General features: G+C 32.0%; 1 pseudogene; it reads left to right on the top strand.

Moving 5' to 3' along the window:
* The first annotated feature begins 1,230 nt into the window (after positions 1–1,230).
* On the top strand, positions 1,231–10,238 carry LOC125877325 (uncharacterized; annotated as a pseudogene).
* The last annotated feature ends 17,138 nt before the right edge of the window (positions 10,239–27,376 follow it).

Consider the following 27,376-nt stretch of genomic DNA (forward strand, 5'->3'; position numbering starts at 1 on the left):
ATTCCAAAAATTGATATTAAAACCATTTATGATTATGGTTGGTTTGATAAAATATCTCATAAACAGTTAATAAAAATTACTGAGCAATCTTTGGCGTTAAATTCATCTGAACAGACTATTTGTTTATTAAATAAACGAGATATTAAGTTATATAAAAAACAGTATAATTTCTTGCATATTGACATGATTCAAATTGCTTTTAAACCTTTAACTCTTAAAGGGTTACCTGAGACATTTTTAGCTGCCCTTCGTGATGCTAGAAATTTAAATTTTCGACAATCTTTGATGGGTTCGATTGAATCCACTGTGGCATCCAGTTTATTTTAATGTTCAACCTAATTTGCAGTTATCTTTAACTAATGCTAATATTCTTGATGCTTTAACTTTAGATGTTAAAACGCATGGTTATAATTATGCACCTGGATCTGAATTGATATGTTTATCTTATAAAATTTATTTTAAATTGCTATTGATGTTAAACCCTAGATGTAAGTTATATGATACATCTGATCAAACTACTTTAGTAGAAACTAATTTTGTTAAATCTACGGTCACTACTAGAAGACCTAAAAAATGGAAAGAAATTAATTTTCCAACTACTTGGACTTTGGATTTTGTTATATCCTCAAGTCAAATTACAAATGCTGTCACTAATTCCGAGTATTCTCATATTACACAAAATCCTGATGGTAGGATTTGCATGGAATTTAATGATATTCTTTATAGTAGACATTCTTTTTCTGATAGAAGATTGCCTGCTATTCGTCATATTTCCAGTGTATGGTCTGGCTCGTAATCGTGTTGATTCTTTACATACCATACCATCTATTATATCTACTGATCAAAATAAACTTGTTAATAAAATAAAAATGACCCTCGTTTGAATATTGTTCAAGCTAATGATAATTCTTCTATATTTCTAATAATGATATTCCTTCTGTTTCCGAAATGAATTTTGATCCTAATAAAACTTAATGATGATTGTACACCAAATAGACTTAAGTCCAGGTTCACTGGCAAGAAAGTACATTCAGAATGAATTTTCAAGTGATAAATGGAACTAGTTTAAAACATGGTTTTTTGACATTTATAGTGCTAATGATTTGAATAATATTTCTCAAGAATTTTATGAGACTTGTGCTCTACATAATCAAATTATGTATTTTGTACCCTGATTTATAACCGCTTATTTACCTTTATTCATCAACGTTCTTGAATGATCTTATAAAGATGGATCTGGTAATATTATTAAGGTTGTTTATCCACCTCAGTCATCTTTAATTTTACCAAATAATACAGGTATCACCTTTACTGCCTTTCAAAAATTTGTTGAGGAGAATGTTATGGCAGTCAACATTAATGAAATAAATAATTTAATTTCTCAAAATAATTATTTGGGACTTTATGTTAAAGTTTTGGGTGAACATATTAGTTCTCTTGATAAAAAAAATTGGATAAATTAACTGCTTTGATAATTCAAATAAAAAATGATTTAAAGACTTCTAATACGGCTTCTACTTCTAAAGGTAATTCAAAAGCTCATATTATTTCTACTCATGTGCAAAGGCCCCTGAGATTTGGGATTTTAAATTTATATGGTTATATGATTTAGAAGAACTTCTTGATAAAAAGTTGCCTGAATTTGGTGCAAAGCCTATTGATTTGTCAAACAATTTTGCTGATGAAATGGAAAAAACTTTTGATTCTAAAAATTTTGTTTCCTTAGAATTTAATAAACTTAATGGTTATCCTAAAAAGAATAGTAATACTACGTATGCCCATAAACCTAGCATGCATGTCTATTATTTTTCCAGACCAACTCCTCAAGATGTGTTAATAGAGGAACAAGACTGGAATCAGACTAATACCTCTTATATTGGGTCTAAAATTTTTGAATGGAAACTTGATGGTTTGACTGATATTCTCGATCATAGAATATTTATGTATGAAACTATTTGTAAAAGTGTTAAAAATACAGATAGAAATATTTGCAAAATGATTATTGCAGATTTTACTGGCCAACTCAGAGGTTGGTGGGATAATTATATGAGTATTGAGCAAAAAGAAGCAATAATAAATGTTATTGCTGATAACGAATGTGTTGATAACTTGGGCATGACTCTAGTGAAAAATAGAGAAGACATTATTTATACTTTAGTCTTAACCATTTTAGAACATTTCAATGGTAGATTTACCAATCTGTATGAGATTGTTCGTACCCTGTTAAATAGTCTACGTTGTAGAACCTTAAGGAGAATTTAGATGGTATAAAGATACTTATATGAGTAGGGTAATGGAATTGCTCGAGAATAATTATGAACTTTGGAAAGCTAAGTTTATAAATGACCTTCCCTCCTTGTTTGCTGAAAGAGTTAGAAAAACTCTGAGGAATGATCGTGGTGAAATTCCTTATAAGGATTATACTTATGGTATGCTGATAGTAGTTTGCACTCAAGAAGGTATAAATTTGTGCAATGAATTGAAGTTATCTAGACAGCTTAAGATGGATAAGCTTAAAGAAAGATCTCAGCTAGGAGACTTTTGTACCCAGTTCGATTTACCTGATACTTTTGCTAATAGCAAGAAGAAGAAACATAGGGATTCTAGATACTCCAATCCTAATAAACCTTATAGGAAAAAGAGGTCTAGATATAGATCTAAGGAAGAATGCGACCCTAGAAAAGCTTTTCGTAAGTCTAATAGATTTACCAAGAATAGGTCCAAGCGAGATCTCGCTAAAATTAAGTGCTATAGATGTGAAAATTTCGGTCATATAGCACCGAATTGTAAGCTTGAAAAGTTGAAATTCCTAGAACTTCATGAAGAGGTTCATGATAAGGTTTGTAGTTTCTTATACACTTCTGGTTCTGAGTCTGATTATGATTCTGATTCAGGTTCTAAAGAAGGAGTTGATTTGCTTGATATATCTGATAGTTATCAGCATGATAAAATGAATGTTTGCAATTCTTGTCATGCTGATATTTACTCTTGTGAAAATGATGAATTTTATAAATTGCAATTTCAATTTCAAGATTTGAATATAAATACTATTACTTCTGATAATGTGATAGAGCTTTTAAAGGAGGTCACTGATAATGATCTTCGAGAAAAAATTATTCATTTGGCTGCAAATAATGCTAGTTCAAATTCTTCAAAAATTTCAGAAAAACAAAATAATGATTTTGAATTTGAATATGTTGCACCTTATTCATTGTCTGAAATTAATAACAGACTTAATAAACAAACTACTCCTACAAGAGATTCTTCCTTTGATGATTTGAAAAATGAAATTGAAAATTTGAAAAATGAGATTAAATCTCTTAAACAAAATCAAATGATTTGTGATCATAGACTTACTCAGATAGAAACTGTTAATAACAAAGGTAAAAACATTGTTGAAGAAAATACTCTTGCAAAACCTTTTAATCTTGATCATAGACAAGGTATGATTTTAGGAATGATGCAAATTGTTACTGCTCATAAATGGTATGTTAAATGCACCTATTGATTGATAATAGTTTTTCAATAACTGATATTGCCCTGATTGATAGTGGAGCCGATGTTAGTTGTATTCAAGAAGGTCTTGTACCTACTAAATATTTTGAAAAAATAACTCATATGGTCAAATATGCTTCTAGACAAGCTTTAGATATAAAGTATAAATTGCCTAGTACTCGCATTTGCTAAAATAAAATTTGCGTTCCGCATTTCTTTTTCTTGGTTAAAAATCAGTTATACCATCCAATTATACTTGGAACCCCTTTTATAAATGTTATTTGTCCTTTCACTAGCATTTATATATGCTAAAATTTTTATTGCTACTTATGAAGATAGAGATATAAGTTATACTTTTATCACTAACCCTATTTCTCGTGATATTAATGCTTTGATTAATATGAAACAAAGGCATGTTGACTCTTTGCAACTAGAATTGTTTAGTATAAATATATTTGATACTTTGAAATTGACCAAAGTACAGAAAAAAATGAAATTAATTTCTGAACAAATTACAACTGATATTTGTGCCGATCATCCCAGTGCTTTTTGGAATAGAAAAAAGCATATTGTTACTCTTCCATATGAAGATGATTTCTCTGAGAATGATATTCCTACTAAATCTCGTCCTTGTCAGGTGAACACCGAATTGGTAGAATTCTGCAAAAAGGAAATTGATAATTTGTTACAAAAGGGTTTGATAAAACCTTCAAAATCACCTTGGTCTTGTACTGCATTTTATGTTAACAATGTTGCTGAAAGGGAACGAGATGTCCCTAGATTGGTTATCAATTATAAACCTTTAAATAAATATTTAAAATGGATTAGGTATCCTATTCCAAACAAAAGAGATTTATTGTGTAGATTATATGATGCTAATATATTTTCAAAATTTGATTTAATATCAGGATATTGACAGATCCAAATATTTAAAGAGCATGCTTATAGAACAACTTTTAATGTCCCATTTGGACAATATGAATGGAATGTTATGTCATTCGGTTTAAAAAATGCTCCATCTGAGTTTCAGAAAATCATGAATGATATTTTCAACCCATATTCGGATTTTATCATTTGCTTATATTGATGATATTTTGGTATTCTCAAAAATGTTTGAAATGCATATTAATGATCTTGATATCTTCAAGAAAATTGTTATACAAAATGGTTGGTCATTTCTAAACTAAAAATGAGTTTGTTCCAAATTGATGTTCGATTTCTAGGACATCATATTTGTCAAGGGAAAGTTACCCCAATTCAAAGATCAATTGACTTTGCATCAAAATTTCCTGATGTTATCACTGATAGGACTCAATTGTAAAAAATTTTAGGGAGTTTAAATTACATATCCCCTTTTTATAAAAATTATCTCGTGATTTGGCCTCTTTATATGACAGGCTGAAAAAGGATCACAAATCACCTTGGACTAATAGTCATACCACTCTGGTAAAGGATATTAAACTTCGTATTCAATCTTTACCATGCTTAACTTTTGCTAACCCTGTTTGGCAAAAAATTATTGAGACAAATGTGTCTAATATTGGTTATGGTGAGATATTAAAACAAATTAAACCTAACGATAAAAATGAATATTTGATCAGATTTCATTCTGGGAAATAAAACGAGGCCCAGAAGAAATATGCTACAGTGGCTCATGAAATGTTAACCATTGTTAAATGCGTGTTAAAATTTCAGGATGATTTATATAATCAAAATTTTTTAATAAAAACGGATGCTCAATCTGTTAAGTGTATGTTTAACAATGATTTTAAACATGATGCATCAAAATTAATATTTGCTAGGTGGCAGGCCCAGTTAACTCCTTTTGATTTTGAGATCCAATATAAAAAGGGAAGTGATAACTCTCTTCTGGATATCCTATCTAGGAAATATTTAAATTCATAATGAGTTTTTATACAACCTTCATTGATGAGAAAACTTTAATTACTATTTTAAAAATAATTCCTCTTAATAAAGATTTTCAGGAATTAATTTTATGTGAAATTATCAACTATATTATTAGAGAAGATTTCTCTATACATGATTATGAAGAAATTATCTATATCGATGAGGATAATTATTATAGTGATTATTATGATACATCTGAATAAAGCAAAGTGTTATGTTAGCTGGATGGATCCTTCTTGGATAACCAAGGGCAGAGGTAGGGAAAATAATACAAGAGGAAGGGGAAGATCATCCCCAGGATCATCATATGGATCCTCTTCTAACACCCCAATTATACAAATGGGAAGAAGGAATTTGATAAACTCAAGAATCTCCCAAAATGAAGCGTCATCTTCAGCATATTCTTCAGTACATCTGGAAGATATTCCAGAAGACAACCCGTTATATGCACAGCTACTGGCTTATCTATCACAAAAGCAAAATGAAACTTTTGCATCAATAGCCAAAGAAGTCAATGATGATATCAAGTCTTATAAAAATGTAGAAAAAAGGGAAATGATATTTCTTGTAGGAAACCTTGAAATACAAAGAAAAGAAGAACCCTAGAAGATATTCCAGCGATACCTAATAAATGGGTTATATTTCCCGAGTGAGTCATACAAAACCGGATCATATTACAAAATCATTCTGATAAGCACTGGTAGTGTTGAATTTCATCACTTTTTAGGCTACAATACAAGTGAGAATATTTATAACTTCTCAAAAATGATAATTAAACAGATTATATCTGTTGAAAATTGGAGTATCTCCACCATGAAAGAAAGGCAGATCAGCCTAAACAAAATCGCTATGAGTTTCACATACTGGACTATATTCAGGCCTTTGATAAAGTCCTCTATTATAATAACGAAAGACATAAACATACGTGGTCTATGAAAATATGTGCAAAGATATTTGCAGGACCAATTCCTAATTGGTTTTTAAATTGGTGGTCAGACCACGGCCTAACTATAAAAATTTTACCGGACCCCTTTCTCAAATTATATAAAGAATGGGTTAAAGTTTCACCAGACCTTAATGAGTTATACAATACAAATCATATATGTTATCTGGAGAAAATAGATCAGATTTACTTCTTCATTGAATTTTCCATCCCTTGGATTCATAAATGGACCACGAAAGTGTGATTCACCGAGGAATAAATTCCTTGCTTATACATAACTTTTTATAATAATTTTTGGAATAAATTGATGAAAAATAATCTCAAAATAAAAACGTTATATGGCAAGTACTGTTGGATCTTATTGCCAAAATGATCCACAATTATGGTAGTACTCTCCAAAAAGGAGTAATTGTTGATAGCTCAGTCAGGCATATTGCCAGGAAAATCTCCGTTCAAGATGGAGATAAAGAAGCAATGATCAACATCTATCTAGAAGAAGTCAAGAGAAGTCTGCTTCTCAACATCACTCAATACAAGAAATCGGACACTTCTATGAGAAGTAAAACAAGCGAAGACGATATCGATGATATCCAAGAAGCTCAACCTATTGAAGCAGCTACGTCAAAAGATACTTTGAAAAAGTTGGAGGATTTCCTCCGAAAATTAAATGAAAAAGACAAACTGTAAGGACATCTCTACAGTAAAAAGCCATCATCAACAGTAGATACATTGTTGATCAATAGTAGATACATTGTTTAGGGGACAAATGGGACCCAACAATACTATACAAAGATTCTAAATGCTTTTTTTTACTTTTCTATAAATAGGGTTGTTTTTTATTTCATTAGGCAACAACTTAGAAACCCTTCTCTCTTTACTTTTCTCTCTCCAATTGTAAAGCTCTCAATTTGTAAAGTTTGAGTTTGTCGAATACTGACCGGAAGTAAATAAACTTGTATAGTTCTCTCATAGACCTTGGAGTCGGCCATCATTATAAGGTATTATTTTATTTCTGATTACATCTATTAGTATTTCTTCGATATGAGCCGTGACTATATCTGGCTAAAGATTCATATCTATTTCGGATAACTAACTTTGCTTTTATATCTACCATGAAAGATCTAGACTTTATTGAAATATATCGGTCATCTTCAATCTAGTTTAGCATTTGAACTCAAAGAATAAATCTGAATCGAAATATATACAAATTTTTATATAGTTTGATGATTGTATGGAAAGATCTATCCTTTTATTCGAGAAAGGGGTCTGTCAAGATTTAATACATATTGTTATTGAGCCCATGTGTCTAGGAGTTCTAACCGGGTATAGGCGCCCTTTTTATCCTTAACGGGCTTAGAACCACGGCTGGCTAGACGAAGTCACAAAGATAAAGCCAATAACAATAGTATCGAATCTGACTATACCACCAACTCAGAACCAAATCAAGAAACCATATATAAATTTATTTATATTTTGATAAAGTCTAGATCTTTCATGGTAGATATAAAAGTGAAGTTAGTTATCCGACATAGATATGAATCTTTAGCCAGACATAGTCATGGCTCAAATCGAAGAAATACTAAAAGATGAATCAGAAATCAAATAATACCTTATAGCGATGGCCGACTCCAAGGCCCATGAGAGAACTATACAAGTTTATTTACTTCCAGTCAGTATCCGGCGAACTCAAACTTTACAAATTGAGAGCTTTACAATTGGAGAGAGAAAAGTAAAGAGAGAAGGGTTTCTAAGCTGCTGCCAAATGAAATAAAAACAGCCCTATTTATAGAAAAAAACATTTAGAATCTTTGTACAGTATTGTTGGGTCCCATCTGTCCCCTAAATAGTGTATCTACTGTTGATCACATTGTATCTACTGTTAATGATGACTTTTTACTGTAGAGATGTCCTTATAATTTGTCTTTTTTCTTTAATTTTTGAAGGAAATTCTTCGCCTTTTTCAGAGTATCTTCTGACGTAGTTGTTTCAACAGGTTGAGGTTCTTGGATATCATCGGTAGCGTCTTCGCTTGTTTCATTTCTCATAGAAGTGTCCGATTTCTCGTATTGAGTGATGTTGAGAAGCAGACTTCTCTTGACTTCTTCTAGATAGCTGTTGATCATTGCTTCTTTATCTCCGTCTTGAACGGAGATTTTCCTGGCAATAGTCCTGACTGAGCTATCAACAATTACTCCTTTTTAGGGAGTAATATCATATTCGTGGATCCTTTTTGCAAAAAGATCCAACAGTTTTTGCCCATGTAACGTTTTTTGTTTTGGGATCCTTTTTCATCAATTTATCCCAAATAATATTATAAAAAGTTTTGTATAAGCAAGGAATTTGTTCCTCGGTGAATCCCACTTTTTGGGTCCATTTATGAATCCAATGGATGAAAAATTCAATGAAGAAGTAAATCTAGTCTATTTTCTCTAGATAACGTATATGATCTGTATTGTATCACTCATTAAGGTCTGGTGAAACTTTAACCCATTCTTTATATAATTTGAGAAAGGGATCCAACAAAATTTTTATAGTTGGTCCATGGTCTGACCACCAATTTAAAAACCAATTAGGAATTGGTCCTGCAAATATCTTTGCACATATTTTCATAAATCACGTATGTTTATGTCTTTCGTTATTATAATAGAGGAGTTTATCAAAGGCCTGAATATAGTCCTAGTATGTCAAACTCATAGCAATTTTGTTTAGGCTGATCTGTCTTTCTTTCATGGTGGAGATACTCCAATCTTCAACATATATAATCTATTTAATTATCATTTTCAAAAAGTTTTGAACACTCTCACTTGTATTGTAGCCTGAAAAGTGTTGAAATTCAACACTATCAGTGCTTATTAGAATGGTTTCGTAATATGATCGAATTTTGTATGACTGTATTTCAGGGTTTTTTAAAATAAAAATCATTTCCCTTTTTGTTACCTTTTCATAAGACTTGATATCATCATTGTCTTCTTTGGTTATTGATCCAAAAGTATCATTTTGCTTTTGTGATAGATAATCCTGTAGTTGTGCATATAACGGGTTGTCTTTTGGAAAATCTGAAAATGTACTAAAGAATGTGCTGAAGATGACGCTTCATTTTGGGAAATTCTTGAGTTTATCAAACTCCTTCTTCCCATTTGTATAACTAGGGTGTTAGAAGAGGATCCATATGATGATCCTGAGGATGATCTTCCTCTTTTTCTTATATTATTTCCCCTACCTATGCCCTTGGTTATCCAAGGAGGGTCCATCCTGCAAACATAACACTTTGTTTTATTCGGATGTATCATTATTATCACTGTAATAATTATCCTCATCGATATCGATAATTTCTTGATAATCATGTATAGAGAAATCTTCTCTAATAATATTGTTGATAATTTCACATAAAATCCTGCAAATCTTCATTAAGAGGAATTATTTTTAAAATAGTAACTAAAGTTTTCTCATCAATGAAGATTGTATAAAAACTCATTATGAATTTAAATATTCCCTAGATAGAAAATTCGGAAGAGAGTTATCATTTTCTTTTTTATGTTGGATCTCAAAATCAAAAGGAACTAACTAGCCTGCCACCTAGCAAATATCAATTTTGATGCATCATGCTTAAAATCCTTGTTAAACATATACTTAACAGATTGAGCATCCGTTTTTCTTAAAAACTTTTGATTATATAAATCATCCTGAAACTTTAAAACATATTTAACGATGATTAACATTTCATGAGCCACCGTAGCATATTTCTTCTGGGCCTCGCTCCATTTTCCAGAATGAAATCTGATCAAATATTCATTTTATTGTTGGAATTAATTTCTTTTAATATCCCACCATAATCAATATTAGACGCATCTGTCTCAATAGTTTTTTGCCAAGCAGGGTTAGCAATAGTTAAGCATGGTAAAGATTGAACACGAAGTTTAATATCCTTTACCAGAGTGGTATGACTATCAGTCCAAGGTGATTTATGATCCTTTTTAAGCCTGTCGTATAAAAGGGGTCAAATCACGAGATAAATTTTTATAAAAAGTTTATATGTAATTTAAACTTCCTAAAAATCTTTGCAATTGAGTCCTATCAGTGATAACATCAGGAAATTTTGATGCAAAGTCGAATGATCTTTGGGGTAAGTTTCCCTTGACAAATATGATGTCCTAGAAATCGAAAATCAGTTTGGAACAAACTCATTTTTAGTTTAGAAATGACCAAGGTGATTTTGAAGGTTTTATCAAACCCTTTTGTAACAAATTATCAATTTCCTTTTTGCAGAATTCTACCAATTCGGTGTTCACCTAACAAGGACTAGATTTAGTAGGAATATCATTCTCAGAGAAATCATCTTCATATGAAAGAGTAACAATATGCTTTTTTCGATTTCAAAAAACACTGGGATAATCGGCACAAATATCAACTGCAATTTGTTCAGAAATTAATTTTATTTTTTCCTTTACTTTGGTGGATTTCAAAGTATCAAATATATTTATACTAAACAATTCTAGTTGCAAAGAGTCAACATGTCTTTGCTTCATATTAATCAAAGCATTAATATCACGAGAAATAGGGTCAGTGATAAAAGTATAACTTATATCTCTGTCTTCATAAGTAGCAGTAAAACCTTTAGCATTTATGCTAGTAAAAGGATAAATAACATTTATAAAAGGAGTTCCAAGATTAATTGGAGGGTATAACTGATTTTTAACCAAGAAAAAGAAATGTGAAATGTAAACTTTATTTTGACAAATGCGAGTATTAGGAAATTTATACTTTATATCTAAAGCATGTCCAAAAGCAGATTTAACCATATGAGTTTTTTTCCAAAATATTTAGTAGGTACAAGACCTTCTTGAATACAACTAACATCGGCTCCACTATCAATCAGGGCAATATCAGTTATTGAAAAACTATTATCATTCAATATGGTGCATTTAACATACCATTTATGACCAATAACTATTTGCATCATTCATAAAAACATACCTTGTCTAAGATCAAGATTATAAGGTTTTGCAAGAGTATTTTCTTCAACAATGTTTTTACCTTTGTTATTAACAGTTTCTATCTGAGTAAGTCTATGATCACAAATCATTTGATTTTGTTTAAGAGATTTAATCTCATTTTTCTAATTTTCAATTTCATTTTTTAATTCATCAAAGGAAGAATCTCTTGTAGGAGTAGTTTGTTTATTAAGTCTGTTATTAATTTCAAACAATGAATAAGGTGCATCATATTCAAATTCAAAATCATTGTTTTGTTTTTCTGATTTTTTTGAAGAACTTGAACTAGCATTATTTGCAATCAAATAAATAATTTTTTCTCGAAGATCATTATCAGTGACCTCCTTTAAAAGTTCTATCTTATTATCAGAAGTAATAGTATTTATATTCAAATCTTAAAATTGAGATTGCAATTTATAAAATTCATCATTTTCACAAGAGCAAATATCACCATAACAAGAATTACAAACATTTATTTTATCATGTTGATTACTATCAGATATATCAAGCAAATCAACTTCTTCTTCAGAACCTGAATCAGAATCATAATCAGACTCAGAACCAGAAGTGTATAAGAAACTATAAACCTTATCTTAAACCTCTTCATCAAGTTCTAGGGATTTCAACTTTTCAAGCTTACAATTCGGTGCTATATGGCCGAAATTTCCACATCTATAGCACTTGATTTTAGCGAGATCTCTCTTGGACCTATTCTTGGTAAATCTATTAGACTTACGAAAGGCTTTTCTAGCTTCGTGTTCTTCCTTAGATCTATATCTAGACCTCTTTTTCCTATAAGGTTTATAAGGATTGAAGTATCTAGAATCTCTACGTTCTTCTTCTTGCTATTAGCAAAAGTATCAGGTAAATCGAACTGGGTACAAAAGTCTCCTATCTGAGATCTTTCTTTAAGCTTATCCCTCTTAAGCTGTCTAGATAACTTCAATTCATTGCACAAATTTATACCTTCTTCAGTACAAACTCTTATCAGCTTACCATAAGTATAATCCTTACAAGGAATTTCACCACGATCATTCCTCAGAGTTTTTCTGACTCTTTTGGCAAACAAGGAGGGAAGGTCATTTATAAACTTAGCTTTCCAAAGTTCATAATTATTCTCGAGCAATTCCATTACCCTACTCATATAAGTATCTTTATACCATCTAAATTCTCCTTAAGGTTCTACAATGTAGACTATTTAACAGGGTACGAACAATCTCATACATATTGGTAAATCTACCATTGAAATGTTCTAAAATGGTTAAGACTAAAGTATAAACAACGTCTTCTCTATTTTTCACTAGAGACATGCCCAAGTTATCAACACCTTCGTTATCAGCAATAACATTTATCACCGTTGTTTTTTGCTCAATACTCATATAATTATCCCATCAACCTCTGATTTGGCCAGTAAAACCTGCAATAATCATTCTATAAAAATTTATGTCTGTATTATTAACACTTTTACAGATAGTTGCATACATAAGAATTCTATGAACAAGAATAGTTAACTATCTATCAGTCAAACCATCAAGATTCCATTCATAAATTTCTGACCCACTATAAGAGGTATTAGTCTGATTTCAGTCTCGTTCCTCTATTAACACATCTTGAGGAGTTGGTTTGGAATAATAATAGGTATGCATGTTAGGTTTATGGGCATACTTAGTATTACTATTCTTTTTGGGATAATCATGAAGTTTATTAAATTCTTAGGAAACATGATTTTTAAAATCAAAAGTTTTTTCCATTTCATCAGCAAAATTGCTTGACAAATCAATAGGCTTTGCACCAAATTCAGATAACTTTTTATCAAGAAGTTCTTCTAAATCATATAACGAATTAAATTTAAAATTCCGAATCTCAAGGTACCTTTGCACATGAGTAGAAATAATCTGAGCTTTTGAATTACCTTTAGAAGTAGAGGTCGTATCAAAAGTCTTTAAATTATTTTTTATTTGAATTATCAAAGCAGTTAATTCATCCAATTTTTTATCAAGAGAACTAATATGTTCACCCAAAACTTTAACATAAAGTCCCAAATAATTATTTTGAGAAATTAAATTATTTATTTCATTAATGCTGACTGCCGCAACATTCTCTTAAACAAATTTTTGAAAGGCAGTAAAGGTGATACCTGTATTATTTGGTTAAATAAAAGATGACTGAGGTGGATAAACAACCTTAATAATATTACCAGATCCATCTTTATAAGATCGTTCAAGAACATTGATGAATAAAGGTAAATAAGTGGTTATAAACCAGGGTACAAAATACATAATTTGATTATGTAGAGCTCAAGTTTCATAAAATTCTTGAAAAATATTATTCAAATCATTAGCACTATAAGTGTCAAAAAACCATGTTTTAAACTGGTTCCATTTATCACTTGAAAATTCATTTTGAATGTACTTTCTTGCCAGTGAACCTGGACTAAAATCTATTTGGTGTACATTCATCATTAAGTTTTATTAGGATCAAAATCTATTTCGGATACAGAAGAAATATCCTTATCAGAAATATCAGAAGAATTATCATTAGCTTGAACAATATTCAAACGAGGATCAATTTTTATTTTATTAACAAGTTTATTTTGATCAGCAGATATAATAGAAGGTATGGTATGTAAAGAAGCAGCACGATTACGAGTCAGACCATAAACTGGTTCAATAGGGGAAATATGATGAATAGGAGGCAATCTTCTATCAGAAAAAAAATGTCTACTATAAGGAATATCATTAAACTGCATGCAAATCCTACCATCAGGATTTTGTGTAATATAAGAATACTCCGAATTAGTGACAACATTTGTAATTTGACTTGGGGAGATAACATAATCCAAAGTCCAAGTAGTTGGAAAATTAATTTCTTCCTGTTTTATAGGTCTTCTAGTAGTGACCTTAGATTTAACAAAATTAGTTTCTTCTAAAATAGTTTGATCAGATGTATCATATAACTTACATCTCGGGTTTAACGTCGATAGCAATTTAAAATAAATTCTATAAGATAAACATATTAATTTAGATCGAGGTGCATAATTATAACCATGCGTTTTAACATTTAAAGTAAAGCATCAAGAATATTAACATCAGTTAAAGATAACTGTAAATTAGACTGAGTATTAAAATATACTGGATTATATGCCACAGTGGATTCAATCGAACCCGTCAAAGATTGTCGATAATTTAAATTTTTAGCATAACGAAGAGCAGCTAAAATTGTCTCAGGTAACCCTTTAAGAGTTAAAGGTTTAAAAGCAATTTGAACCATACCAATATGTAAGAAATTATACTGTTTTTTATATAACTCAATATCTCGTTTATTTAATAAACGAATAGTTTGTGCAGACAAATTTAACGCCAAAGATTGGTTAGTAGTTTTTATTAATTGTTTATGAGATATTTTATCAAATCAACCATAATCATAAATGGTGAAATATCAATTTTTGGAATAGTCCATTTGTTTAACAAATCAAGATTCTGAGGTATATCTACCTCTTCCAATGTAGTACTTTTAGTACTCACTTCTCCTAGATCCATGTTCAAAAGAACATATCTATATCGTATACTTCACATCAATCTCATATTTCATATATATATGTATATTTGTGTATATCATTTATTTTGTATATATCTTATAGATAGTATATCTTGTGAGTATTGATATATGTTGTATATATTGTGCATTACTAATATATAGAAGAGTCTACATCAAGCTGCTTTTCGTCATATAATGTGTGCTTCTTCAAAAGTTAAATTTATTTTTTCTTGCTTTTCTTCAATCGGTTCTTTAAAGTATTTTTATCAGTCTGTTTATGGAGGTCTCAAAGCCTCAAAAATACTACAGCTTTAACAACAATAATTTCTTCTTAAATTTCTGATTTTCTTCTTCGAATTTGAATTTCCTCTTTTCAATCAATCTTGTCGGTCGAGTTTATTGAAGATTTTTTAGGAGCTTTCTTTTTCCAGTCGTCACATCTGATCTATATTTGTGAGTTCTCTTTTACTTTGATTTTGGAGTTTTTCTCTCTGTTTGATATTTGCATCTTTCGCGAATTTCATTAGTAGTAACTTCTGCATTTTTTTTTATGGCATTTGATGAAATTTCCGTTTCTTTTGGGTTTACAAATATTTTGGGTACACAATTTTGACCCTATCGAAAGAAATCATAAAAAATATATCACATGGAAAGAATTGTGTCGAGCTTAAATTGACTATACACATAACATGCACTGAACTTCTTGCTTCAATTGTTACGTTGCTTGAAATTTTATGCATTTTCTCCAGTAATGGATGGTGGAATTAAACTTTGAATGACCACAATCTAAATGAATTCCTAAACTTCATCTCTTACCTTTACGTATGTGAAATCATCAAGAATTTAAATTTTATGTGTTGGGCCATCTGCCCCTATGTCATTTTGCTCTTTAATTAACATAAATATATATTTTCTGATGATAATATCTTCCAAATTAATGTTCAGATATAACCTCAGTTTCTAAAGATCTTACTTCTCACTAGATATAACAAGTCTATTTGAAGGGAAATAGCAACAATTTTGTGTGTTTTAGCACGTGCATGCTATTTAAGAATCGAATCTCTTTTCAAAAAGAAAAATAGATTGATGAATCACTGAACATGCAACGGGTTTCCTATACCCTCTAATTTTTTTTACTTTTAAAATTTTAACTTACAAGGATTCTTTGGGGTCTGGAGTTCCTTTTTATATGACAGAAAAATAAAAAAAATATAGTAAATGATGTTTCTTCCATATACCATTGATAAAAAGTGTTGCTAGAAAAGATTTTGTATTACTATCACAAAGCTAACTCTCTTTACAATTTCTTTATTAACATATTACCGTATAAGATTAGAGATGAAGTAAAGGGATCTTTGTTAGAGCATTATGAAAGATTCAACCAGTCATCTGATGGTTTTCGATGGTTGGATCTTCATCTGCTTCCCTCTGAAAACACAGTTATTTTGTATTGCTTGGAGAACACTATGTTTGATCTTAAAGTTGTTTGCCGGAACAGGAGGACATCTTACACTGGACTGCATCCCATTGTGATTTGGCTTAGCAGAGTCTCCTAGCAATCTCCCCGCCCTTCCATTATTGTAATGACCCTAAAGGTCATTTTTGGAAATTTTCATAAAATGACCGTTTTACCCCTCCCGATAATTGTCCCGAGTCCTACTTGTTGTGTTTTCGAAGTTGGTTTGAAGGAAAATTGATGAAAAGTTGAGTTTTTGGAAAGTAGTTGAGTTTTTAAGAGTTAAAATTTGGTTAAAAGTGTTATTTCGAGTCATTTGGAGTTTCGAGACTCGAATCGGATTTCCGTCGATTCCAGCGGTTTTAGAATGTCGAAACGGGCCTATGAAAATTTATGGAGTCGAATTTGGAGTTAAAACGAAGATTTGAGGTCCTAAGTTGCTAAAATTGTGAAATTTTGATCAAGAGTTGACTTTGGTCAACAAACGAGGTTCCGGTGCTCGAAATGGAATTCCTAGGGCACCGTTGGATTCAGGGGGTGATTCTAAGTCTAGAATGAGTCTTGGTTGAATTTTTAGAGGCCCCGAGTGCGTTTCGAGTTTTTGAGCCTAAAGTTAGTTTCTTGACGCCATATCGGATACCGGGTCAAGGAGACCTCGAATTCAAATTCCGACGATTTCATTGAGTCCGAAATGTCATTTTCAAGCTAATAGCATATTTGGTTTGTGTTCAGGAAGTGCCAAATGAGTTTTGGGTGAGCTTTTACGCTTCTTGGATGCTTTGACACTATTTCAGCAAATTATGGCAACTAAAGGGTTCATTACTAGTTTTAAAGGTCGAAAAATTATTCCGAAGGTTCTAAAATTTTGAGCATGAATTATAGGACTTATCTGCAAATTTTGGTGCATTTTCGCTAACCCGAGATTGGACTTTTATCGCAAATAAGAAATAATTGTTTATCGAGTAGAAATGATATTTGACTGGGCAACGAGCATGAAATTGAGCTCCAATTGAACGAGCAGGTTCGTATCATTATTTAAGACATTTACAAAAAATAATCGGGTCATTTCACTATCGTATGAGGAAATTACGGCCTTTTTAGTGAAAGATTAACTGCTGTTTTTCTGGTGCATACCAGCCATATACTGTTATAAAAATCTCAGACTGTGTTCATTTGGTATTTTGAGCATATCGGGAGTTCTAGAGATCGGAATGGAGTGATTCTTACAGTTTTCTTCTTGAATTAATATGAGGGTTAGTATTCAATCTTCAATTTGACATTTTCTCATAATTTCTTTATCTGTTTTTTTTTCCTATCCGTAAATCTCTTGGGAAAAATTGGGGTTTTATCGATTTGGACTCCCTTTTTGATGAAAAAGGTATATTTACGATCCTTATGTTATGGGTAAACTGATTTTAACATAAAATTATTGATTCATCGATTATTTTCATCATATTAACCGCCTACAATTTGGACTTTCTCGGTAAAGTTAAAGTTTGATAAATTGAGAATTTCAAGGTCGATCTTAACTCCGTTTTTGATGAAATTTCATATTTGAACTTATCTAAGCATGGGTAAGATGTTTTTCAAGAGATATTTCATTTTCGAATCGGGGTTTCGGATTCGAATATTTTAGGCTTCTTCAAAAACGTGGATTTTCCTTCAAATTGAGTTTGTGAATTGATTTCAACTCCGTTTTCAAATTGGTTTTCACCATTAGCTTCCAAATACTTTAAGGATCATTTTACATCAAAAATTTCCAGATTTGGGTATCGTTTTTCGGTATGAGACTTTTGGACCGTTTTGCCCTTTTTCCCTAAATTTCTTGATTTTGGTGTCATTGGACTCGAATTGTGATTGTGAATAATTGTTTGAATAGATTATCGTGATCCGGATTATACTCGGAAAGGAAAGGCTCAAGTCAAGTAACTTTTGGAGTTCGTTTTAAGGCAAGTGGCTTCCAAACTTTGTAAAACTCTTAGACTACGCATGACTACTTTCCTAATTGTGTTGGGGAGTAATGGGGATTGAGGATGGGTTTTATTTGTTGATTGAAATTGTTGTAAATGAAAGATGGGGAATAAAACGAGCTAAATGTGTTATATGTGACTTGAATTTGTTGAATAAGTCATGTGATAACTGATATTGAGGGGATAGAAGAGCATGAGTAGGCTATGATTGATACAGACATTGATGTTGAGACAGATGATGTGTAATACTATGATGTGGTCGTGATATGGTTGTGATTGAGACAGGTGATGTGTAATACTATGATGTAGTCGTGATATGGTTGTGACTGAGACAGATGTTGTGTAATACTATGACGTGATCGTGATATGATTGTGATTGATGACATGTGCATATTCATTATTCATCCCATATGTGAACTATCTGTTGCATGAGTTCTGAGACATTGAGATGAGGATGGATGGATATGAGACACAGTTGAGACTAGCTCCGGCTAGCGATTTGGATGCCGATGGGATCTGGTTCCGGCGGTGATACATGGTCCATGTGTGGCCCCCATGGGTTCTGATTTGAGTATTCAGCGCGGACTGATTACGTCAACAGATGTGTATCGTAGGACAGACGTGCATCACGACTACATGACATCATTATTGCATTTTGCATCGCATTTGTCTTATCTTTGTCTGTGATGTGTGGATTGTATCGGTTTACCCTTCTTATGTGGAATTTGATCTACTTGCTCTTATTTGTTGATCTGAGGTTGATGAGGATATACTGTTGGTTCTGGCTGTTGAATATGATCTGTTTAGTATAGGTTGGTTGGTTTGCTGCTAGATTGAAGTTTCGATGGTTCAGTTGGGATTGAAATGAGTTGTTTGTAGCTGCCAGTTTTGCTTAGTTTAGAGTTACTTGCGAGTACCTGTGGTTTTCGGTACTCACCCTTGCTTCTACACAATTGTGTAGGTTGACAGCTCTCTCAGATTCGGCTTAGTATTTTCTTTAGCAGATTGAGCTTTGGGACATACTCGAGAGGTAGCGGTTCATTCCAGACGTGCCCTTGAGTTATCTTTACTTTCAGTTTTGTTCTATTCGAGAACTATACTCTGAGACTTGTATATTTTTATTTGAATTCTGTATTTAGAGGTTGTACATGTGACAGCCAAATTCTGGGTAGTGTTGAGTCTTAATTAAAGTCTTCCGCTTATTTATTATCTTTTATTCTCGTATTTCTACTTCTCTATAGTTGTGGTTGGGTTAGGTGACGTGTCCGGTGGGAAATGGACACGTGCCATCACATTCAAATTTGGGGTGTGACAATTATTTTAATTCATTTGGTCTTTCACTTTCAGCAGAAAGGCAATGGATTCTTCGGTTAACAACCTCAGGATTTTCAACATCATCTTCAATTCCAGGTGCGCGATTCAGGTTATCAAGATTGATTGGGTCATTCAAACCTCTATTACCGACGTTCATATCACCCATTGTATTAAGCCTTTGAGGATGCCGTGAAACCCTTTCTGCAAGTTCCTTCTTAAGCAAACGTAAAGTTTTTTCCAACTCTGAATTGTATTCGATAACTTTTTTGAGGAAGTTCGTGTCATACACCAAAGTTGTGGTTAATCCATGTTGCCTGCAATAATATGAACTTGAGATATTAACTAAACTAACAAATTAAATAAAACTTGAATTCATACACAAAACTCTATGGAAAATTATTTGTTGCCAATTCCCGACAACGACGCCAAAATTTGACGAGCACAAACACACTATAAGTGTAGCGTTTCGCTAGTCAAAGATAGTTTAGTATAAAATATTGTCTTCACAGGGATTGGTACAAATAATAATTCAATCAAATCTTGCTAACTATTATTCAGGTGATCAAAATAGAGGAGTTGATTGTGGTTATGACCCACTTTTAGACTAAATGAATATTAAAAAACAATTTGTAACTATGAAGTTTAATATCAATAATAAAAGACAGGGTACAAGACGAAACAAGTGCATAATGATAATTGAGATTTGACCACATTCATTTATCACATCTAAAGTTCTATCGATTCTCTCGAATTCAATAGCTTATTAGAGTAACCTTAGGCCTTAGATTTCTCTTCCGAGTAAATCTCAAGTTAAAAAATAAACCAATTATACCCCAGTGATTCTAATATGCAAACAATTGTTAGTGATTGTTCTTAAGGAAGTAACGTCCTTCGACTATTTTTTCTTGAGATTTAATCAATAATTATCAACAAACTCCTTCGATTACTTTAGAAAAAATATATTGTTTCAATTCAACAAAACTATGCAACAATATTCACCAAGATATTCCTCTTTCTATTAAATAAAATAATGAATAGGGTTGCAATTCAATTCAGACTTCCATAACAAGTTCAAGCATAAGAATGAAAAATCAAAATCCCAACAAATTCATCAATACAATATGTTGGTCAAATACCCTCTAAGAATCTATTTCATGGAGGAGATAAAGTTTACTAAGAGCAAAGATGAAAAATAAGACATAACAATCAAACTTTGACTCCCAACTTCCGTTTTGAATTTGAGTAGTGTACTGTGTGTTCCACCTCCTCTCTTTTGTAACCTAGCATTTCTTTTGCTTTTTTTCTCGATAATTCTCCTTGAGACCAGCTCCAACACAATATAGCATAGGGTTCCTCTGAAATTTCAAAACACCCTTATTTTTAATGTTTTCATGCCTCAACTCCACGCAGGCGCGCGGAGAGCCAGTAAGCAGCTTGCTTTTCATGCGGGTGCGCGGAAAAGCGGCTACTCAAATTTTGATCTTTTTTTCTTTCTTTGACCTTTTTGTTGTCCTTTTTTACTAATCATGTTCAACACTTGAATTTACTACCTTATATGCATGAAAAATAGACTGATATTTGGGGGTAACAATATGATAGAAGAGTTAGGCTATGATTGGACACTGTTATGGCCTTATATATTTTGGCAATATGGTGACATGAATTGAGGGGTACGGAAATTAATGTGCATATTTATGGTATTTACTTGAGAAAGGTATGAACATGTGTAGAAAAGTGGGGTGGTATAATAGTTATGCTGCATGACTTTTCTGATTATCTATATTATATTATATGGTAGGCTCGGATCGACGATACATATTAGTACATGTGTTTGTACTAATGATACTACCACTATACTACTTGGCATAGTCTAGCTGTAGGGTCAGTAACGTTTCATAGGTGCAAAATGCGGTGATCTCCAACAGCTTCTATATTTCCTTCCCTGATGGTGCGAGTTGTGTCCTGAATTTCTTTGTATAAATTGTACTCATGTAGTTGTTTTTGTACCAATTTAGACTAGTTTCATGGGGGAAATGTTTGAGTGTTCTTTTAAATACTTTTGGTTTTAAATCAAGTTAAAGATGCTTTTGTATCCTTATAGGGTGTTACATTTTATTTCATTTATTTTCTGCATGTTTTAACTTGTTTGGTTGGTAAAGTTCTCCTATCTAGGTGTTAGATTAGGTGTTCATACGGTCTGGTGGGTTAGATTGTGAAAACTTTGTCATGAGTCCAACTGTCATGAGTGGCACCCATGCTAAACCACTTGGTGGGAGAACCAAAAACTAACTTGAAACAAACTCAAAAAAATATTTAAATAAAACTAAATTTATCATAAATAATAAATAAACAGTTTAGACAACTAAAAAATTGAGTCCCCATAAACTCAACCTAATAGTCCAAAAAATATTTAGTGCGGAAAATACCATTAAGAATTGAAAATCACCATACCAAAACTTAATAATCAAGACTGGGGATACAACCTCGAAACTAAACATAAACATAAGTCTAATTTATGTGTCCAAAGATATGGACAAGATAAACAGAGGAATCCATGGCAACCTAAAAAATGTAACTCACCCTTGGATTCGAAATCAGGCATCCCTTTACTGAGATCTTGGATCAACCGCTAAAAGATACCTTGTACTCAACAAGAAAAAGAACAGGTGCAATATTAGTACACGAACCACAGTTTAGTGGTAGGATCACACGACCAGTCCAATTACAATACAATAACATAGAACAATGCATATAACAATAATTAACAAACCACATAGACTCTCAGTCACAAGTCATGAAACAATAATACCTAGATGCATGTTCCACATGATCACACATGCAAATGCTCAATCCCCTCATGGAACCACAATCACATACCTTGTCCTCTCATGAAATTCAATCCCAAGCTATTAATATACCGACATGGTACTCGAGCCATCCATAATTAGTGTACCGGCGTGGTATTCGAGTCATCCATAGTTAGTGTACCGATGTGGTACATGAGCCAACCAACAATTACAAACAATCACGTATAATCACACACACATTGAACAATACAACTTAAAAATCACAAGTCACAATAACAAGTTTAATATATAAGATTACCTACATAGTGATATTTGATAGGTCTCTCTATGTATCCTACCATGCATTACTTCAATGACATTACAAAGTAGTAAATATGCATACATGCATAAAACGAAAACATACAATTATCACCTACCTCGAATCAAGTATTTTGAAAACTCTAAAAAGCCCAAAAAAAATTCTTGTAAAGTGTCTCAACTTGTTCTTGGTCTAAATATTTACAATATATTACATAAAAAGATGAATATCTTATGAACTGTGAAAAAATTATCCCTCTATTATGAAATATTTAAAAGTGTAGGGTATCTTTAAGTTGTGCTATATGGTTCGATAAAATAATTTAAGAACTTTTTTTTATTGTAAGTTGTTGTAGTATTGCATATATATCAATTCATGATAATCAATAGTAATGTGATTGAATACGACGTTTATAGTTGAAAAAATAAATGCTGTTGACTATGTTAAATAATATTTTATAATTTTGTTTGGTGATGGTATGAATTTTGTACTTCATTAAAAGTGTACAATGATGAAATATGAGTCTCAAAATTCACTAGTGATTATGAACTATGATTGATATGGTGTCATAGCATGGAAAGTTAACTAAATATAGTTAGTTATTTTTGGAGTTGGTTGATGAAGAGATCAAGTGGTTAAGAGAATTCTTAGTAAGTATATTGTGATTTTTTGTGGTTATATATATTGTGATTGTCAAACAAAAAAAAACTATATCAGAAAATAGCTTTTTTCATTGGCAATTTGAGACATAATATGATAAAAAAAAACTACAGTGAGATGAATTATTCACGTAAATAAATTATGGGTAATTGAAGGTGAGTCTGATCAATTGACTAACTAAACAAAACATCGAGGGGGTAAGACTTTTGTCATTTGAGAAGATCAACAATGATGGTAACCCAAGCTATGTGATTGGAGATCCCATAAATTAGGGTCATATGGATTATAGCAAGTCATTAGCAGATCAAGTAAGCACTAGAAAATTATGTCCCTCCTATGATGTGTAAATATAGAGAAACAATCTGCAAAGCAATGAGGCTGAGTTAAACTCTTAATTCAAATCATATCATTTATAGGTGGTGTATTACTTTGCAGAATACACTTGATGATTGGACCTATATGAGTGTTGAATGGTGCCGCTCCTTTGAAATTTTGATAAATTTCTAGAGAACTCTTGAATGTCAGGACACGTGCATGACCTCTTAGCTAAAAATCATGATAACAACAAAGATTGTGCAAGCATGATGTGATATAATAAGACGCTAGACTTATAAAATAATTACTGGTTCATAGAAGTTATAAACTTCGCCAATTACTCTATAAATTTAATCTTATTTTATCTAGGTCTGGTACATAGTTTACGAACATCACATTCGATGTTTGTATTGATATGTGAAAAATCAGCAAAATTTATATTCCTTAACATTCTTTTTGAGATATGTATGGGATTGTGGAAAAAAAAAATTATGGTATCTCAAAAACATCCTTGTTCATATTATTGTCTAAGGTTTATTCTTTCATCCCTTATTAATGTCACGACCTAAAAATGGACATAATGACACTTGTCTATTTCCACCAAGACACGTTAGACTCAATTCAAATGAAATAAAAGAAATGCGGAAAGTAAAGCAAGAACATGATAAAAATGGAAAACTTATTCATTCTATTAACACCTCAAAACCTAGTTGTCATGTGTACAAGTCACTAATACATAAAGTGTGGAATTTGAAGATGATTACAAGTCTTTGTTTCTTAAATAGCACAAAACATAAAAATGAAGAACTAGAGGGCCTACCGGAATGACAAGCAACTACCTCTCAACATTCATTTGACAAGCCTCGAAAATAAAAGAAGAAGAGCAATCACACAGTACTAGGCTCGGAACCTACACAAGTGTAGAACAGTAGAAGGAAGGAGTGAGTATCAACCAACATGGTACCCAACACATACAACCTAATAAACAAGGCAAACTTACTAGAAATTGAATACTCATTTCATCCTTAACCAAACCTCCTCAAACTACAACATACACATAAATCAGTCCAACCAAACAATTCTACAATACACATCTCACAAGGCTCAATAATCACTATCCAATAGTCACAATTCAACAACCAACATGTATCAAGTAAGTCAATATCAAGTGTCAAGTAGATCAATCACAAGTAACAAGTGCATCAATCATAATTAACAAGTAGTTCAAACATAAGCATCAAAATGCATCAAATCACAATATTCAAACTCTTGTTGGAACCATTTCCTTCGGCACAATATCACTAGACGGAACCATTTCCCATCAACTTTATATCACTTTCCTAGCCGAAACCATTTCTCATCGGCTTTATATCATATCACTTGCCGGAACCATTTTCCTTCGGCACAATATCACTAGCTGGAACTATTTTCCTCCGGCCCAGTATCACTAGCCAGAACCATTTTTCATTGGCTTTATATCATATCACTAGTAGGAACCATTTCCCTTCGACTTTCTATTCATATTACTTGTTGGAACAATATTCCTTCGACATAATATCACTAGTCGGAACCATTTTCCATAGACTTTATATCACATGTCTCATCACAATGTACAACAGTCAATGCACATAAGCAAATTCACACCATAAGGAAGAGACAACAATTTAAGCAATTCAAATCTACACTCATACCATCAAAGCATTTCATCAATCAAATAGTGCCCACAACAAGGAAATTCACAAAACATTATGATCAACACGTTGCCTTTTCTTTGTTCCTTTTTTATTCCTTAAGCTTTGTCAAGCGTAACAATAAACCCTTCACCTCATTCTCAGTACTCCCAACACACACCAAAGGGAAATATATAAGTTTTACTAGATTACAAGGTTTAAGCGATCACTTGCCTTAAAATTCAATCAACTAGTCACTCCAAGATTTAAGTCTTCCCTTTCCAAAAAATATCCAAAGCCACAAAATCTATTTCAATCAAGTATTCACAATAAGATTCCGAAAACAATAATACCCATATCATATACTTTTAAAAATTTGTCAATCAACTCGAAAATCCAATTCTGAAAATGAAGTTTGAATACGAAAATCTACACTTGAAAATCTTACTAAAGGCATTTGGAACCCATTGGTGAACCATTTCGAAAAAAGGAAATAAAATCAATTCACACTTCATTTTAGTTTAGAACTTGAGTTCTTGAAAAACCTTGTATTTTGCCAATTCAAATCTCAAGTTTTAATGTTAAAATCCATAAATAATCAATGGGAAATGAAGTTTTAGGATCACAAAAGCTTACCCAAAAGATTTAGCACAAGAAATTGCCTTCAAAAATCACCATCAAGAATTTACCAAGCTCAAAAATAAAAAAATGGGGCTTAAACCTCAAAATTTTAGACCCAAAACTCCTCTCTGGTATCGCTTAAGTGACCATGAGATTACTTAAGCGAACCCCGCAAAAATCTCGAGTTTCGCTTTTGCGAACCAGGGTTCACTTTCGCGATCCTCGCGATCGCAACCCATGGTTCACTTAAGCGAACCTTGCCAGCAAGTCAAGCCTTTGCTTTCAGGAAGGTCGTGAAAGCGGAGGACCTCTCTCTATCACGAAGAACATAGACATCAATAAATATCAGCCCACTCTCAAATCATCAGAAAGATCTTCGGGATTCGTTCAGAACCCCGTACACATAAATCATATATACAAATTGACTATATACGACTTTCCAGACTCAAAGGAATCATCGAAATACGAATCTAAGGTCTCCTTGACCCGACATCTGTGAAAGTCACAAGAAAGGATCATAACACCTAAAAGTGCTAAAACAAGCTTAGAACCTCTGAAAAATCAACCACGATCTCACCTAGGCCTAAAATCATCCCCCGAAACCAATGAGACTCTCGAAATTTTGATCCAAGCATCCAAACCCCGAATGTTGAACAAAGTTTGCTCAAAAGTTAAATTTCCACAATTTTCCAACTTAGGACCTCAAATCCTAAGAAATACTTCGAATCTAAAACCGACATTTCTTTAAGATTAGATTCCACATTCTGGGACTGATGGGACCGATATAATTCCATTTCGACACTCGAAACTCCAAAAGACATCGAAAACCACTTTTTAACAACTTAAGCCATTCAAACTCATAACTTACCAAATTCTCAACTTTTAACTCAAAGTTTGAAACCAACTTTCAAAACTTAATCATAAAAGACTCGGGTCAAGATCGAGAGGAGCAAAACGATAAATTTATGAAGCTTTCAAAAAATGCCCAACTGAGTCATTACAATTGATAAGTATGTTATTTAACATAGTTCTACAATTAGTTTTTGTGAGAATTATCTAACCATTGAATAGTATTCAATTGGTCGCATTAAGTCAACATAGTTGTTATCATTCATTCCCTATATTCTAATATTGACAGCTATATCATACTATTCATTAGCCTTATTCCATTGATCATCCATTATTGTCTTTAGACCGTTGGATAATTTATCTTTGTGAATTTGAGATATAAATCTAGTTTTCCTCTATCATAGTGAAAAGAGAATAATATACATCGCTAAGAGTAAATATTTCTTCCTATATTTTATTAATGTGCTGAATTTTATTCTTTAAATTCTTGTTAGTTTCTGGCTCCTAGTTTTATATTACAATAGTTTGTTGAATTTTGAGGG

The sequence above is a fragment of the Solanum stenotomum genome, chromosome 9 (assembly GCF_019186545.1).
Source record: "Solanum stenotomum isolate F172 chromosome 9, ASM1918654v1, whole genome shotgun sequence".
Taxonomy (NCBI): Eukaryota; Viridiplantae; Streptophyta; class Magnoliopsida; order Solanales; family Solanaceae; genus Solanum; species Solanum stenotomum.